The 18,434-nt window shown below is 38.6% G+C and overlaps 1 protein-coding gene across 1 annotated transcript in view; it reads right to left on the bottom strand.

Moving 5' to 3' along the window:
- The window catches only part of LOC147061083 (teneurin-3), a 168,275-nt gene that overhangs the window by 141,588 nt on the left and 8,253 nt on the right, over positions 1-18,434 (bottom strand). The gene's annotated exons all lie outside the window — the stretch shown is intronic.

The raw sequence follows: 18,434 nt of genomic DNA, 5'->3' as shown, positions 1-18,434 counted from the left end.
CGACCCGCTCATACTCGGACGAATTTCGTGGAAATAGCCTTTTGTAATAGATTCCAGAAAATCTGAGGAAAGTGTGGTGGCCCTGAAGCATTGTCGTGGTGAAACAGGCTTCTTTGTGCTACTTTAGGGACATTAACAACTTGCAAAAGTGAGCAGTATTAGTTTCTTTGTCAGATTATTATTATTTTATTGTTATTATTGTTATTATTATTATCATCATTATTATTATTATTATTATTAGTAGTAGTAGTAGTAGTACTAGTAGTAGTAGAAGTAGTGGTAGTAGTAGTAGTAGTAGTAGTAGTAGTAGTAGTAGGAGTAGTAGTAGTAGTAGTAGTAGTAGTAGTAGTAGTAGTAGTAGGAGTATGCCCGGCATGTGGTTGTTGATTTTCTCATTGTGGCTTTGGTGTCTGGGTCAAAACTTTTAAAGCAGCCATTAAAACAAACAACTGTGCTCATTGCTCAATCTCCTTTGGGTCTCTAGCTAGGTAGATAAACCAAGACTTGTCCAATGTTTCTACTTTCAGTCAGCCTGGTCTATATTGGACATTGTCCTGAAATTCAGAATTTGTTTCTTTGCTCTGTATCCTGAAGCTCTTTTTTCCAAAGTCTTAGAGAGTTTTGTCCTGGGACCTCTCAATCAGTTTCTGTGACTTTGCCCTAGAAGAGGTCTACTAATACTATAAAGCTATAAGAAATGGGGATACCTTACTTACATGTGATTTGCATCAGAAATAGAAGAAAGATTTTGGTGTTTTACCACACAACTATTTTTCATTTTTGTGTGGTAAAAAAATATTTGGCCAATTGTAATCACAAGTCTGACAGTGGCATGGCGGCTCACTAATACTTGTTTACTGGAAATTGCCTTTTGTCTTAGGCGCAATCATAGAAACCAGTAAATCAAGAGGAAAGTGCGGTGGTGCTGTCATGTCGCTATCAATAATAGATGCCAAACAAGTCATCCTGATGCAACCCTAGGCCTTGCCTTTTGTGAAGGTCTTAGTGCCATAGCGGCAGGTGTGAATAATATATGTTACTACGCATACCCACGGCAGTCCCGGTTGGCCGGACTGGGGCACCACTTATCCCCAGCAGTGATTGGCCATGCCTCGAGGGCAATAGAACAAGATGGCGCAGTCATCTGGCCTATTTAGCCGTGGTGGTCAAACCTTGGTTTCTGATGCCGGGGCTTGACAATTGGAACTTTGTTTAACTGTACTTCTGTGCACAATGGCGCAGAGCTGTCATTTGGATACTATGGACTTTTTTTATTTTCAAAAGCAAATGTGGGTCTTTTCTTATCACCTTTTCCCTGACAAAGCAGTCCAAGTGACTGACAGCAGTGCTGTTTCACATTTCTGACTTGCGGCAGTTGTAATAATCCATTACATTTGAAGCATTAAAATTGATAAAATATATAAGAAATATATACTTATATACTTATACATATACGTACGTATACACTAATATACTTATATGACATAAAATAGTTCAACAGTTACATTTACCAAAAAATAATGGAAACTAATAAAAAGTGATATAAGATATAAAAATGTCAATATACATTTAAAAATAATTCAAAACTAATAACAAATGGATATTTTGAGAAATGGTGTATGGATTTTTTGCGCATACAACAGAAGGCAAAGCATCAAACCAAATAGCAAACAAAAAATGGCATTGCTTCACATAAAGAACATACGGGGAAAAAGACATAAAATCCAGTATTACTGAAGCCCTATCAGTCAAGTGTTCTACCAACAAAAGGTAAACCCTACAATAAAAAACAGAACAAAGCGATGCGTGTCAGTTCTTTTCTCCCTTTTCTGCAGTCTCACAAGAGTACAACACTCACTTGTAAATTGAGCTTTATGCCAATATATGTTGGGCCTCAACTGCAATGATGAAATGGTAAAGCAATGATCCACGCTACACGAGAAACATTTGCCTAGCAGTGAGCTCGCAAAGTCATGGGTGCCCCATTCCAGTCCTCATCATTGAGTTCGTCAATGTTACTTCTTTGCAGCAGGTGGCTGGCTGACAACTCAATGAAAAATGTGTCTGGTTGAGGCCAAACTCAGTCAGGGGAAGCCCCCCCATTCCCCGGAATCGCCATTAATATCCCAATCCACTCATTCAATGGGATACTTCTGACATCAGGCTCTGCATGTAATAGAGAGCTAACCTTTGAGTACCGAGAGAAAAAAGACATTTTTCATAATCCACTGTCCATTTTTAGCAATTCCCCCAAACTATTAGCTTCTGTCCACATTTTCCTTCTGTTGTTTTGAATCCCTGTGAGGAATTTCGTCATAGTGATAAAGGTGTAAAATAAAATAAATTCCCGTTTTATCTTCCTCTCTGGCTTTTTTCATTTTATTGCCCTCTTGTGATTCATCAGACGACTTCACAGTGGCCTGCAGTTGATGACTCGGATGGATGATCAGAGCGCACATTTTGCTGTGCACAAGTTCCAGCTCCTCTAATTCCTTAAAGCCAGACTCGAGTGTTAAGCCACCATAAGGAAAACCCGCCACTTCCCCCAACTGGTGCCCTTCTCAGAGCTGAGCCAGGCTGAAGGAAAGTCATTGTCTCTGCCACGTCCGCTAATGATGATTAGCCACAATCTGGGGTATCGAACGCGCATCGGTCAAGCGCTCAGACACCCTCAAAAGGAGAAAGAGGGCCCACTGTCCTCACTGGCGCATACCGAGCAGATTGATTGTGTTTCCTGCAGAGGATTTAAGGCCAATCTTTGATGTGTGCACAGTAATAATGTGGACGCTGGCGTAAAATGCAAAGCAACTCACTGGGAGTTGAAAGAAGCTACTATTTTTTTTTGTACACATACGCTGCTATGAAGTCTAGCAGAATGACATTGGACGTAAAGGATTGCCATGAGAAAAGAAAGAGATTAGTGATGCTTTTCTGTGTCAAAAAAACCCAACAATAATAGAAGCTAAGCTCCATGGCTTAGAGGGATTTATACAAAGAACTGGACCTGCAGCTATTTTGCAACACTATTTTGGTCTTAACACCAAAAGCTGTTTTACCAAAGATGAACAAAACCAGTTTAATGAATGATAAAGTCTCACTGAATATGAAGCGGTATGCAAGTTGATTGTTAATCACAATCAACACGCAAGATTCTTGATATTCCAACACTTATTCATTCTAAAATGCTGGATTTTTGGAGTACGACTTTAAAAGCCATTTTCAAGATTTCATTGCACCCTGCAGACTCCAGATGAGCTGCACCGGATGCAATTTCTGTAATTATTCCACTACATTCAATTAAACTGCTAAGACATCTGTGTGTTATCCTTAGTTATGGTTGGAGGATCAAAGACCCAACTTTCTGACACTGGCCAGCATATTTTGCTACAAAAAGCCTTGAAAGAATCATTCCACCAATTCAAATCATCAAGCGCAAGATACGATTCATATCATTGTTGCCATACACTCGGTACAAAATGAAAAGACATTTGTCTGATATTTTTGGGTTCTAGCTGGAGAACCCAGGATAAACCCTCTGACATTGAGCAACATGTTTTGGTCCAGAATACTTGGAAATTCAAGATGTTCTGTAATATTTGTCTGACAGATGCATCCAATGAATTCCAAGTGTAGATTTGGGCTTGTGGTGGAACTACCAAAGACCAATCTTTTTGGTGCAAGGCAACACATCAATCCAGAATGCCATGAAATTCTTGAGATGTCATTATGCCCTGCATGATACCCACAAACAAATCGTAAAGACGTTTGGCTGTTATATTTGGTTTAAGGTAGACAATTTCATGGGTGTCCAATACGGCCGGCAAACAATCAAATGAAAATATAATGGGGAAAAGTGGGATCAAGAGTTTAGTTTACCTTACAAAATATGTTAACAAATCTTTGCAGGTCTCTAAAAGTTTCTTTGATACAATGTTAGTAAAGTCAAAGTGAAATTTACCATTATTTACCATAAAATGACAAGAGAAAAAAACATGTTGGGAATGAGATGGAGTCTGGAAGGATGACAAACTCATTCCAAATGCTCCTATCTAAAATGAAAAAAGTCTGTAATGCTGGGTGCAATATGTGCTGTTGTAAATCGTACAGTCTCAGAGAAAGAGGAATCCTTTCTCATTTTTAATGAAGTCCCATAAGTCTTACTTGTGCCATTGTTGTTGTTGTTTTTATTGGCAAATGCCAAGAAGCCCCTCTTGAAGTAGAACAGAAATGAGATTCTGAGATGCGCTCATGAAAAAAAAAAAAGTAAAAATGAGCTCAACGCAAAAACACAACAGGTTTTAAATGCAATACGTGGCACTTAGCTCATTAAAATAACTGCGGACTTTAATGAGCCCTGTTGCAATTATTAGGCTTATATCAGAGATCTTAACAATATATCTATAATCCTATGACTGAATTTATATTTACATTCACACCTCTGAACAATTTAGAGTCTTGAAATAACCAATGGAGAGGAACATACAAACTCCACACAGTATGTCCTGTTCTGAAATTTGAACCTGGACCTCAGAACTGTGATGGAAACGTGTTAACCACAAAATCCAGCATGCAGCCCTCAAATGCCAATTTCTTCACTTAAAATGCACAATGACTTATGACTGTAAATCGAAAAACATGAAGATGGTCGCACTTTATCAGCGACATAATCTCGGTTTGAGCCGTCGTATGCCCAATTTGGGCCGGATAGTTTTTCCTGGCCGGTATCGATTCCACCCTGAAGGCTTCCTTCCTGCCGTCCCTGAGAGGTGAGACAGGAACGTCTGCCAGCAGTGTAGAGGTCACTCAGATAAATTGGCCAGGTTGGCTTTTAGCAGCTTCAGGGTCAGAACCCATTCATCTTATTAGGCTTCGTGGATCCTTTTAGCAGAGTCTTTGAATTGGGATTAGACTGCGGACAGGGACACTGGGCTTGGGCAGGGCATTAGATGACAAACCATTTGGCTAATAGGTTACAGCATCTTGTACTTATTGTCTTCTTTTTTGCAATTTTGCTACACTTTTTTCCACCATTTACTTCATGGGAAAGAAAACAAACTCAAGAGAACCAGAGTAGGCGGTTTGCTAATTAGTAGCTCCCCCCCCCCCCCGCAAAAAAAAAACATACTGTAATTGAGTGTCGGTTTAAGGAGCAATAACACTAAAGGAAAAAACATGTTGCTATGGAAACAGCAACAGCGGTCTCACTACAGACCCTTTATTTGGCGGGGTTATTTTCGTGTGAGGATACACAACAGTAAACAGCCATATTTGGTAATCTGAGACTTGACGAGATGAGTTGAGTCTGACAGTTTAGTGCTTAATTCCCATTTCAGAACCACACAGTCACTTTTTACTACCAACGCCTCAATTTTACTACCAATTCCACTACACAGTAGTGATTTGGTTGCGTACATGTTTAGTGTTTAAAGTCCCGGTCCAGTGCACATTGGGTACATTAGGTAACAAAACACAAGATGGAAAATTGCTTTACTTAACATACTAGTTTAATTATTTCATGCTTAAAATGCTTTTTTTTTTCTTTTTGGAAAAGTACATCAATAGGTTAGAAACAAAGGGGAAAAAAATAAATGTTTAATTGAAGCCATTGAATAATTTGGGGTCAAATGAATTTATTTGAAATACTAATGTAAAAAAATAAATACTGTAAGTCTTGTTTTATTTGTGCAATTAATGTGATTATCCTATAAGGGCCTTCATTTAACTTTTTCTAGATGTGATTATCAGATCTTAGAGTCCAATAATGTGTCAACATGTGTTGACTGCAACCCGGGGGATACAAATACCCCTCTCCTACCTTCAGTCATTTTAGTTTTATCAGACTTTGCCGTTCTATGCCTTTGTAAGGACTTTAATCACATGCAATAATAAGTCTACACCACACAGACTCACGTCACCCATGCAATTCGGCAGGCCTTTTTTTTTTTTCCCGAGTGTTTGCAAGCAAAACTGAGAGAATTAAGGATTCTGTTTCATGTTGTGTTTGTTGGTGTTGGCTTATGTTTGAGAGAGATAAAAATCCTCGAATCCGAGAGGTCACGCTGAGATAAGAAGCTTAAAAAAACTGAAAGGGAATATGTTTTTTTTCCCCCTGTTGTTTGAGGATGAATCAGTTTACACAGCATTACAATATCATCAATCTCCAATCCATATCTGCAAAGTGCTCTGCTTTGCATCAGCGACTGGGACGATCGACTCATCGGCCGCCGCCATCATAGCAACGGATACCCGATACCCGCCTCTATAAAGTGACCACACTCTCAGGTTGCTTTACACCGGGCACGCGCCCAGAGAGAGCTGGATGAGATTTATTTTTAATAAGGACCAGAATATCCTCCCGCACAAGCTGCCCCATCGTCATTATATTTCCTTACATTCTATATAATTTGGCTGCTATCTCCTTGACAAACTGCATGTCAACCATACTGTGATGCTGTCAGTCAGTGACCCGTTGAAAGTTTTAATCTGTAGAAAAATATATATTTTAATGTTTTAAAAAGAGGACTTATTTTAGTCTTTTATCTACACATTAGTTTTGGGGGATTTATGAGAATATTTCTCATTTGAAAATGTTTCCATTTTGAGGGTTTCTAACAGATATATACGTTTCATAAAATGCAGTTTCTATGTTTAAAAAAAGGCCTGAATTGATTGCTTTCTGGATTTTTTGAAATGTGCAGACACCCACCCATGCAAACTAACGCGATTGAGGATTATCAATGTAAAGTTTAAGGACACCAAATAAGGCTTCATTGTAGTCTCTTTCTTAGGCTGTGTTGACATTGCAGGTCTTAATCCACAATTATAATTTTGAGATTTGATCTGATTTTTTTTTTCTTTCTGGGTGTATGCGCTCACATTCCATATTAAATGCGACCTCAGTCCGTCATATGTGGTTCCCATAAGCAAAAGAATGAGACGACGTCACTCGCAATGTAGCATTTGCGAAAATAAATGTGCTCCAGTCTGTCGGGGACACAGACTTATCTTTTTATTCCCTCATATCCACATCGGAGCGATTGGGGATGAGGTGGAAATACAGTATTTTGGGGAATGAGGCGAGGCTGTTTGATTGCATTTCATGGAGATGTTACTAAAGGTGATGTCATTCCATTGCTGCTGTGATCGTTACCAACACCACAAATGTCCACTATATGGTTCATGTTTTAAGTGGGATTAAAGTCCTATATTGCATCAAGACTCTTACATAAAACAAATTTGCAGATTCATAATCAATCAGTCATGGAAAATAGTCACACATGACTGTTATGATGTCCAGGTCGGATATACGTCTGTGACCTTCAGAGTGTGCTCGCATTGCAAAGCATCGTATATGTATTCGACCTAGGACCATGCATGAAAGTGGTCATGGTCGGATTAAAAATTGGTATCGAGACACTTTAAAAAAAATAAAATAGGTACAGTTTCATATGGGCAAGAAAAGCTGCAGTGTGAATGTAGTCTAGTGTTATTGTTTATTTATTCCGCATGTTGCAAAACGACCCACATAGACTACTGATATAAAAAAGCTTTATTGTAGTCATTTTAAAAATTATATTTATGCACATTAAACTCTGACAAAAAGGTAAACACCAATGAAGATTTTATTTTAGTCGTTTTACTGATATATTTCAAATATCAGTTTTGTTAAATTCAGTTTTTTTTATGGCTTATAATTCATGTGTAGAACTGAGTTGCATTTTTATGTATGAAAAGGCTGTATGAATAAACTTGGATTGGTTAATTCACTGATACATGCAGTATACTAAGTCATGCGTGAAATATTAAGCCATCCATTCATTTTCTGTACCGCTTTGTCCCCACGGGGGTCGCGGGCGTGCTGGAGCCTATTCCAGCGGTCATCGGGCAGCAGGCGAGGGACACCCTGAACCGGTTGCCAGCCAATCGCAGGGCACACAGAGACGAACAACCGTCCACACTCGCACTCACACTTAGGGGAAATTTGGAGTGCTCAATTGGCCTACCAAGCATGTTTTTGGGATGTGGGAGGAAACCAGAGTGCCCGGAGGAAACCCAAGCGGACTCGGGGAGAACATGCAAACTCCACACAGGGAAGGTCGGAGGTGGAATCGAACCGGCACCTTCCTAACTGTGAGGCGGACGTGCCAACCAGTGTTCCACCGAGCCGTCCTATATATTAAGCCATAGATTTTAAATTAAACTAAAAAATAGTATGTTAAATCACAAATGTCATACATACATGAGTTTTGTCACGTCTCACACAGGAAATATTAAGCCATAGATGTTACATTAAACCAGAAAATAGTATGTTAAATCACAAATGTCATACATACATGAGTTTTGTCACGTCGCGCACACACACACACACATTATTTTGAGTGACAATTCTGTATAACGTGTTTTGCCAACGATGCGTGTTCAGCATATTGGGCTTCGACTTGGCGAAAGCAGCTTCTACTTCCTGCTTCTGCCACTGCCACTGCCAAGGAGAAAGGACACGTAAGCAGGGGAGGCGGGTAATCTTCCTCCCTCTCTCAGTGGCGTAATGAGTTTGACAATGAAAGTGACACTGTGTCCTCCCTGAACCTCGCCATGTGATCAATCATAACAATGGCTCACCATTTCCTCCTCAGGAAACTGACCTTTCTCCGTTAAGGAAAAGACAAGTGTGTGTACGTGTGTTCATGACATCATCACCTTGTGTCCAATAATGCAGAGCCATTCCGATGTCCTTTGGTCGGGATGCTGTTTTTTGTCCCCGAACAGCCAAATGACTTGAAAATGTCATACAGTGTGATACCACTATGCTTTATTCCGCAGAAGAATATTTGATATGTTTCAAAAGTCCTGAAATGTTCCTAGTATCCTGCACACAGAATTAAGGCAACCCATGCCAAATGCATCAAGGGCATAAGCAAGCACGCCTGTTTTACAGTCACGTCATACTGTAGGAAAGTCTTACTTAAGATTTTGCTGTATCCTGCACACAGATGTCTCTGCTATAGTGTCATGAGATCTCATTGCACACTGCACCCAATTTCAAGACAGACCGTGCTGGATGCAACAAAGCAAACTCAACAGGTTTAACATTGTGCGTGAATAAAGTAAGTGGCTGAATTGAGATTTATTGGAGTTTTATTTGTTCCATGACCAAGCTTTTATCTAAAGAAAAAAAAAAGTCTTCAAAATCTTTGATCTTGAAAACCTTCAAGGCAGCAAAAACACAGCAAAAACAGTTCTGGGCACTTATAAGTGAAGGTACCACTGTATATTAATGTTTACATGGGTTTGTGGACTCCCGCGAGTGCCCTGTGTTGGCTAAGCCTGTAGGCTCATATAAATCAAGCATGCTGAAGTTAGCGGGTCCAGATCCTGCTGACCTCCACCGCCTCTTCGCCTAACCCCTTCCCCCAAAGGAGCCACCATCTCGTCTCCCAGGCATCATAACTTCTGCTCGTGCACCGGAATCCCCGCGGGCCTCTATGGCAGTGGTGGCCCTCACTGCTTAAATAAAACAGGAGCACTGCATCACGAAATACGGTGCCATCAAAATTTCTTCAGCCGCGACTGTCCCATGTCGGTAATATTAAGGCCTCTCTCTCGGGCGTGTTTTTATGGGATTTTTTTTTTATGCCGCTCTTAGTTGTGGTTTTATGCCCCGAGCAGATGTAGACGCTCGTGTAATTGGATTGAAGACAAAATGAAAGAGAGAGGAAGAAAATAATTCAATTTTTGATTGTAAATGGTCATATTTATGTCCTTTTATCGGATGTTTATGCAGATAATTTCAGCCACAAAAGCTCTTTTATTTTCCAACAAAAGACTAAATAAAAAAGACGCATCATAGATAATGAAACACGTAATCAAATTAATTTAATCACATTGTCGAACACACCGCTGTGACGATTTCCGTGTTATTGACAGGAAATTAATTCAAGCAAATGACTTTTTTATTTGATCATACTAGGACCTTGTTTTTCTTAAATGAAACCTTTTTTATATTTGTCGTCGTAGCGCCACTTTTTGTGAGTTTTGGGGGCAGATTTGGGGCACAACAAAATTCCAAAAATGTTAAAAAAATGTTATACATACACACACACGCGCGCACACATTTTAGATTTTTATAAGAATGTAGAAGTGCAAGGGGAAAGGATCTCAATTGTGGGCGCACATGGAAATAATAAAAACAGCCGCCTCGTCTTCTTCTGTAGTCATCCTCTTGGACGCCGTTCAAAGACTTTTACTCTTGGCAGCAAATGAGAATAAAACACGGCCGAGGACTGCATGGATTTAGAAGTGATCACATCCCGATGGACGCGCAACTCTGCCCCTTTCCCTCATTTTTCATCTTTCCAGCTGCAATTTCTGCTCCCTTCACCTTGTTGCAAATATTCCAGACTGTCTGAAAGAGAACCACTTTGAATAGTGAACTATTATTCCAGCTGGAAGAAACGCTCAATATGATGAAAACCAACCGAAACCCCAAATGAACTCACAAACCTTTTAATCAAACATTTACTTTTGGCTTTTAGAGACTGAAGAAACGTTTCAAAAGCCACAAAAGCGATGAAGTTCGTTGAAAGAAGTGGTGGAAAGTAGAACATTGTTAGAACGTCACATTGGAATTACACCGCAATAAAGGTGCAACAGTATAGGAAATAATCCCACTTGGGATATGAAAGAAGATGACACGAATGAATAGACATGTAAAAAAATATATGTCTGGAAATAGGTGCTAAATCAGAACGGTCAGGTCTGTAGTGTAAATCCGGAGCACAAAGGTCAGAGCTTGCAGCACCTGTGGCAATAAAAATGAGAAGCAGCCCAAAATCCCGGGACGACACTGAGAAAGGGGATTGTAAAAGGAAGTTGACATGAAACCAAATGAAGGGCTCTGATTCAAGCCGGTCTGGTGGGGACGAAGTCTGCGTGCCCAGAGGGGCTGCGAGAGTGCAAAGAACATCCACAGCACAGGCAAGCCACAAGGCCCCCACGTGCTTTAGAGTGCATGTCCTCAGCTTGACTTGCTGCATGCAAATTCCATGCAGTCAAAACTTGTAACAAACTTTTAACCTGCTTTTTTTATTACTGTACAATGAAAATCATGTAGCTTCAAATTTTGCACATTCTTTTCTTTGTATTCAAAAAAAGAGAGCAATTGGGGCGGGGGTTGTTGCACACACACACACACAAACAAAACCCCAAATGCACACACAAGCAATTGGTAATATTCATTCTGGGGTGGGGCATGTGCATTATTGATATTGACTGCAAATATTAGGGATTACTTCTAGTGGTGCCCTGATTTACGAACTTGGAGTTGTTCACATGAACTTTGAAGAATGATTGCAGTTTTTTGACATCATGCAATGTGAAGCTGTGGTCGTGGTTATCGTGCAGTGGGAAGTGGCTGGAAACAGATACGTCTGATTCTACATAAGACTGTGTCCGCCTCTCTTTTAACAAAACGCAACCAACTTTTTTACCATGTCATTATTAATACGCCTGCCTCATAGCTTTTCAGATTGATCACGTCTGAAGCGACAGAGATCAGCATGTAGTTAGACGTCAGTGAAACTTCTCGCCGGCCACTTTTATTGTCGTCCTCCTAGCCCATTAGATTAGGAGGAATCAAGATGGAAATGGTTTCTCTTAAAAGCGACCTAAACTGGCAATCCCACACTGTTTAAGTCTGTAACTGTCATGGAAAGTAAAGTCACAGCAACTCCCATAGTATTAGATGCTGGTTTCACGATATGAGAAGTTCCTCTCACATTTCACGCAAAGGATCATAGGAACAAGGTGGATACAGTATCTGGACAATTATCTGGACCCAGACGATTTTATTTTGTGCAATTAATTGATGAGATAAAATTTAGCAAATTCACTACGCAACTTTGTTAAGTAGAATTGGACGGACATAAATGGCCATATAACTAAATTTCCCCGCACTTCAGTAGGGAAAAATTAACGCTCCAGCGAAGAAAAAGTATCATTTCTAACAAGATGGGAGAAACTCTCAGTGAGTGTTCTGAACTCCTGTACCCTCTGGTATTCTGCATAGATCCTCAGAAAGTAATATGCTTCATGGTGAAACACTGTTAATGTTCACACTAGGACATCTCACAGGGACCTGAAAGAAGTGGGGGTAATTAATGCAAACGAATGGCTTTTGACACCATCACGAATGTAATTATGAACAACGCAACCAGACCAACATACTAATCGTCAATGCTGATGATTTTTAACCAGCTTCCTGCTTATTATTTTGCACTTGTGCTATGAATAATGATGAAAGGAAGTAATGCGTTTTCTCAGGAGGGCAGTAAGACACACTCGCCTGCTCGCTCCAGTTAACACCCTTCCCCCTTTGGGTGATTGACAACTGCGCAGTCATCGGTGATGGTGACAACCCGCAGTCGTTGTCGTTGTCGCCGTCGCCGTTTTTTTCTACGGCCTCATCCCTCAGCGAATCTCAACGTTGACGCTCGGCGAGGTGACAGGAAATAGATGTTGCGCCGCCTTAACGGCACTTTTATCGGGCAGCTGCGTCTCTGACAAGAACCCGCGCTGACAGATGAACCTAGGGGCCGTGTATATTTTCGCTCACTTGCACAAAAAAGACCGGCAGCAATCAATTGGGGAATCCATCCATGTTGGATTGACGCCACCGTGGAAAATTGTCTTTGTAAAAAGCTCAACAATAATCTTACAAATTGGATATAATTGAGTAGAAAATTGGACAAATGCATCATATTTTGCCATCGGATCACCATATTTTGCCATTATTTCTACATGTCAAGAGGTTAGTCAATTTATAAGAATAACTGGTGTTAGACTTGTGAAAAGCAAAACAACAATGCAGGGCAATTTAAAACAGACATAAAAAAAAAAATTGTCATTTCCACACAAAAGGCCACCTTCTTTTGTAAAAAACCCAGGATTATAATTTAGTAGGATTTCGTGCAAAAAATAATAACTTGTGGGTCTTTATGAAAAATGTATTTTACCAATTAAAAGAAAATAATGTTTTAAATGAAATTATAATTCAAAAAATTGCGAACAATAGAGTCAATTGTTGAATTTATCAAGTAAAATAGTAATCGGTAGTATTTTAAAAGATTATGTTTATTTTTTAATACACTTGTTCTTGTAACCCCCAAATTGCTGTTTTTATAGATTACACTGCTGTCTTTTTTTCTGGAAAATCTAAATGTTTTTAGCTCAAGGTATCTCTTATTTTAATAAGTACCAATAAGTTCCAAAATAAGCCTAACCTGAACCCCCCCCCCCCCACACACACACACACACACACACACACACACACACGCGCACACACACACACACACACGCACACACAGAATTTTAAATGTTTGGGGATTTTCAAACAAAAACGTTTCATTTTACCATAAATTCTAAGAAACCAGGGATGGGTTTAGTATTTTTACGACATTCAAAACGACATTCAAAAATTGTTAAACTGTGTTTTAATTATAATCAAACATTTTAATACCTAAATTATATCAACTATAATATTAACAAAAATAATTGCTAAAGAGAATACAAATTATATGTTTAAAAATAATGTAACACGCAACTATAGAAAGAGTGCAAATGTTGTCAGAAACACAGTTCCTTTACTAATACCAATGTACACTGCATCGTGTTATTTTTGTACAAAATTATACATCTGCGCACAAAAAAAATACTATTTTATATTTTGACTTGTAATTTCAAAATGAATTTTAGGAATTTCCATGACATAATTTTAACATTTATGAATAGCTTATATAAATAAAAAAATTGTTCTGTGTTTGATTTCATATAGTCTTTTCAGATCAAGATATTCTAAATGACGTTAATGAGCTACAGAAGAAAACAGCTTATCGACTAGCTTTTCATTCAACATCCTTTCCCAATCCATCGAACAGCTATAAGAATATAAATTTCAAGCGCTGAAACACATAATATTTAATATTTAACTAATAATTTAACAAAGTTCTACATTACTAGTTATTAAACTATTAAACTAGTATAGTAGTAATATAATATCCATCCATCCATTCATTTTCTCTACCACTTGTCCCCACGGGGGTCGCGGGCGTGCTGGAGCCTATCCTAGCAGTCAACGAGCAGTAGCCGGGGGACACCCTAAATCGGTTGCCAGCCAATCGCAGAGTATTATATAATATTATACTAATATTAAACTAGCTATTAAACAAAAAAAATTGCAATAATTAGTCATTGATGCTATCGGTGAAGATTTTAAGGCATAAAATGCAAATACTTGAGGCAAAAAAGTTTTTTTTTTTTCCATTAAGATGTAAATTTATACGGCAAGACACACCAAACTCAAATCAGATCATCCTCTCTGTAGGGGAGGGCAGCGACCTGGAAAGGAGAAAACGTTCCGCTATCGTGTTAGTACTGTTTGTAGCTCACGCTACGCCGCCACTGCCTGTCGTTACAGAATTTCAGAGAGTTGTCAGAGACCTTTGCAGCACACATATGGGTTCGAAATAGAACAAGAATCCACGACATCATTTTTCAACATTCATGACCTAATCCAACCTCGCCAAGCACTTTTGGAACAAGGGTCAATTCTGTGATGTACTGAAAAATGACACAATAAGAAAACACCTTCCTTCTACTGAGAAAACAACTATTAAAAATTAGTTATTCATCAAAAAAATTACAAATATTATGCTTTTTCTAGTGATCCAAAATATTTTATAATAGAGTACATTTATTTATTTACATACTTGTTTCAGTCTTGCTAAATTTTGATACTTTTAGTTTTTTTGTTCATAACTTGTTTAGAATTTTCACACAAAAATTTTATTAAAATACAAAAGCTGACAAATTTTCAAATGAAAATCAACCCATTAGAAAATACAAAGCCTCCAGAATAGAAAGCAAAATCCATCCCCCATTTTTCAACACCCAACCGAATCTAATCTCACCAAGCATGTCAGCAATACTCATTAACACTGTGGCACGCAATAAATAACAACAGTAAAATACCGGCATCACTATATTTGTCTATTAGCACGTGATGAAAGCATCCTGGGATTCGGTTTTCAGACTCAAACATCCCAGATGGTCTGACTTGTCCATAAAAACATCAACAATTTGATGTTATTTATTCTTTCCCTGTCATGGTTGAGTCATAAACACAGGGAGTAGGGGGCGGTTGTGTGTGTGTGGGTGGGGGGGCGCTGGAATCAGAAGGCCGATTCTCACCGTCACAAGGCGGGAAAGTGAGACGGGAGTTTGACAGATGGCGTGTCACCTCGCGTCAGCGTGATATCCCGCCTTTATGATTTTTCTAATGTTAGCACAGCAAGTTGGCGCGAGAAACAAAGTAAGCCATGGAGAGGCGTGCTCTCACAAACATGTTGATGACTCGGGGGGTGTTGCGTTGCACTTTTTCTCAATTTCTGAAGTGATTTATAAACTATTCATAGCACACACTGAAGTTTTAGAAATAAAATAGAAAACACAAAGTTCTAAGGTGCCTTAAAATGCGTGTTTAATTGTAATTGTAATGTTTAATTTGGTCCAAGCTCACAACTCAGATCAGCCATGAGTACAAAAATAATGTATTGTTTTTTTAGTGAAAAAAAAAACCCACTGTAATTTATTACAATGTACAATAATGACGCAATTAGATAAAATTCAAAATAATTCAATATTTTTTCTAAACGTTGGCATTAACTGAATGGCTATTATGTTGCTGCCCGAGGTAGCCACCTGGGATCAGTCAGTATAAGACGGATATACTATACATGTACAATATCGACATCTCAGATCATCTCAAACCCTCTCAGCTCCTCACAGAGGATGAAGAATATATGACAGAGGGCTGTTGAGCCTTGTTGGCCCATTCTCCACTGACATATCTATCCGGCTCTGCCCTTCTCTACTAGCTTTTTTTTATACCTATTACTTTGTCCACTAGCTTGTTGATTTAGTATTAGCATCATACAATCCAGGGAACTTATTTGTTTCCATTTTTTCAGCATTCTGCATCCAAAAGTACCCGGGGATTACTGTCACAAATTTTTATCCCAAAACATGCTATGCAATATGTAATGTAATGTCATTTCAAATTAGTCTTGTAGCAAACATTACCGTTACAAATAATGCTTACAGATGATTTAACAACTGCATCAAAATGTCAGAATGCTACAAAGCCTCTCTGTAACATCCACAAACACCCTAGGTTAACCTTATCTTCTGAATTAGTGAATAGTGAACTCCGGGAATGCAGATGTAACAGTACAATATTGCAATATTTTATGACAGATTTTAACCTTGTCCAATATTTTGCACCCACCCATGCTGTAGAAATCCAGTTACTGCCCTACCTGTGCCGAATGAGAAACAGTCTTTTGACACCTGATTAAGATTCAAGTCAAGCGAGCGGTGGCCATGTTTCTGTTTTGTGCACTTGTGCATGTTTTATGGGGGGGTGCAATATTGATTGTGACGTATTCACAAACTAAAAGGTCCACCAGATTAACATTTATATCACAACACGGGCACCGCAAGTGGCATAATGGAATATTAGTACATTAAAAATGCATAGAGGTGTTGGCGGCACTCGGGAGGTGACAGGTTTTGTACAGTAATAACTCTGTTGTTGCGTGGCACCCGGTGTTAAACCTTTAGCCAACACACTTTTCAGTAGCTTCCCACAAAACAAACTTCAACTCATATTATGTCAAGCACAATGTGATCCATGGAAATCTTGTATTAAAACTGTAACATAGTGTTAGTCTCATACAAAATAGCTTTGATTCCTCTTTCTTGTGGAAACCCTGCAAAATGATTACACAGAACTCAGCTGAGTCGGAAAATTATATTATTAAACAGGGGTGTTGCTTTTGACAAAAAAAAGGCACTTATCCATAATGTGTCCCCTTTAACATTAAAATATAAAAGGGACATGTCTTGTATAGAGATAGAGCCCACGTTCATGGGAGGGGTTTATGTTTTAGACCCACTTGCAACAATTGAAAAGCCACAATAAAGAAAAACAATGTTCTCATAGTTTTACAATTTTCGTGCCCTTTAAACACATTATCTGTTCATTTCGTAAAACATTTTGCAAACGCATTTCAACATAAAAAAAATTAAACCATGAAATACTGTTGAGTAACATGAAATAAAAATACTATGTCTAGGTTGCACCAACAAGGTTAGATTTAATCTAATATTAGTTTTATGCAGAGTTTGGTAAAACCAAGTTTAAAATGAGTTAATCTGCTTGTAAAATTAAGCAGAGCTCTTTAGCACCATTTAAAATGAATCCCGGTTTAATAAAACTTAATTTGACTGAATTTAAATTGAGTTCAACACAATTTACGAGGATGATTGTGGATACCGAAATTAAAATGAATAATTAATGATGCAGTTAAATGTATAGGCTACATTACTACACTTTTACGCCGCCTGTATCAATGGGTGATTTTTTTCCTTTTTTTGATGAAATATCACACTTACTGACTGCTTTTTCGGCAGGGTTCATTCAGGGTTGCAAAGACTTTTGCCAGACAAATGGAAAATTGTCTTGTCGCCATCAAATATTTGAACCCTGATGAGGGAGAGGCGTTCGCTGCATGCACACACACACTGACCTTTGCCGCTCAGTGAGATATGGGGTTACATTGCAGCTAGCTAGCAAAAACTTTGCCTGACATTACTTATTAACTCTTTCGGTTACGTTATAATGGTTTGGCAGAGGAACTTAAACTTTTCCTCCTTTGACAACAACTTGCTGACCAAATTAATGGAGCAGATAGAAGACAAGAAAATGACAACAGCACAGTGAAAAGAAAGTTACTGTTTGACAGTAACTGCCTGCAGTTACAGTAGATCAACCAGAGTCAAAGACAAAAGAAATGTTGCTCAATAAAAGCTTACTAGAAAAACAAAAGCTGCAGTTGTAGCATAGTGGTACAGCTGCATTTATGTCACTGCTATATTCGATAGTTGATACGGTCTTCCGTTCGGTTCCAAAACAGTTTTCTTAATAAACCGGTATTCCAACAAAAATTATTTTTCATTATAAAATTCAAGAAAATGTTGCTTGTCTATCAATTGTATTTGAGACACGTCATTATCTTTGAGCTAGCTATACACCTAAAAAATGCAGCCATTGTCGAAGTTAAAACTGTCGGTTTAAAATTGATTAAGATCCTAAGTGTGCATATTGGGTTTGTGATTTTGACTGTTCTCCCAGCATCCACTAAACAATAACTAAATCTGCGACTGTGACTCTCATATCCCACATTTAGAAAATACACTGTAAAACTCGTAAAAGAAACACCATCATAAACCTCAGATTTTGATGAATCCAAGGATGGATTACAATGTAGATATGTTTCACAACGATATCTGTGCTATAGTGGAGGAGTGAATGGTGACCC

Source organism: Syngnathus leptorhynchus, chromosome 2, assembly GCF_054491065.1.
Source record: "Syngnathus leptorhynchus isolate UIUO chromosome 2, UIUO_Slep, whole genome shotgun sequence".
NCBI lineage: Eukaryota > Metazoa > Chordata > Actinopteri > Syngnathiformes > Syngnathidae > Syngnathus > Syngnathus leptorhynchus.
Note: the sequence above shows the minus strand (reverse complement) of the source record. Positions and strands in the feature narration are given on the sequence as shown.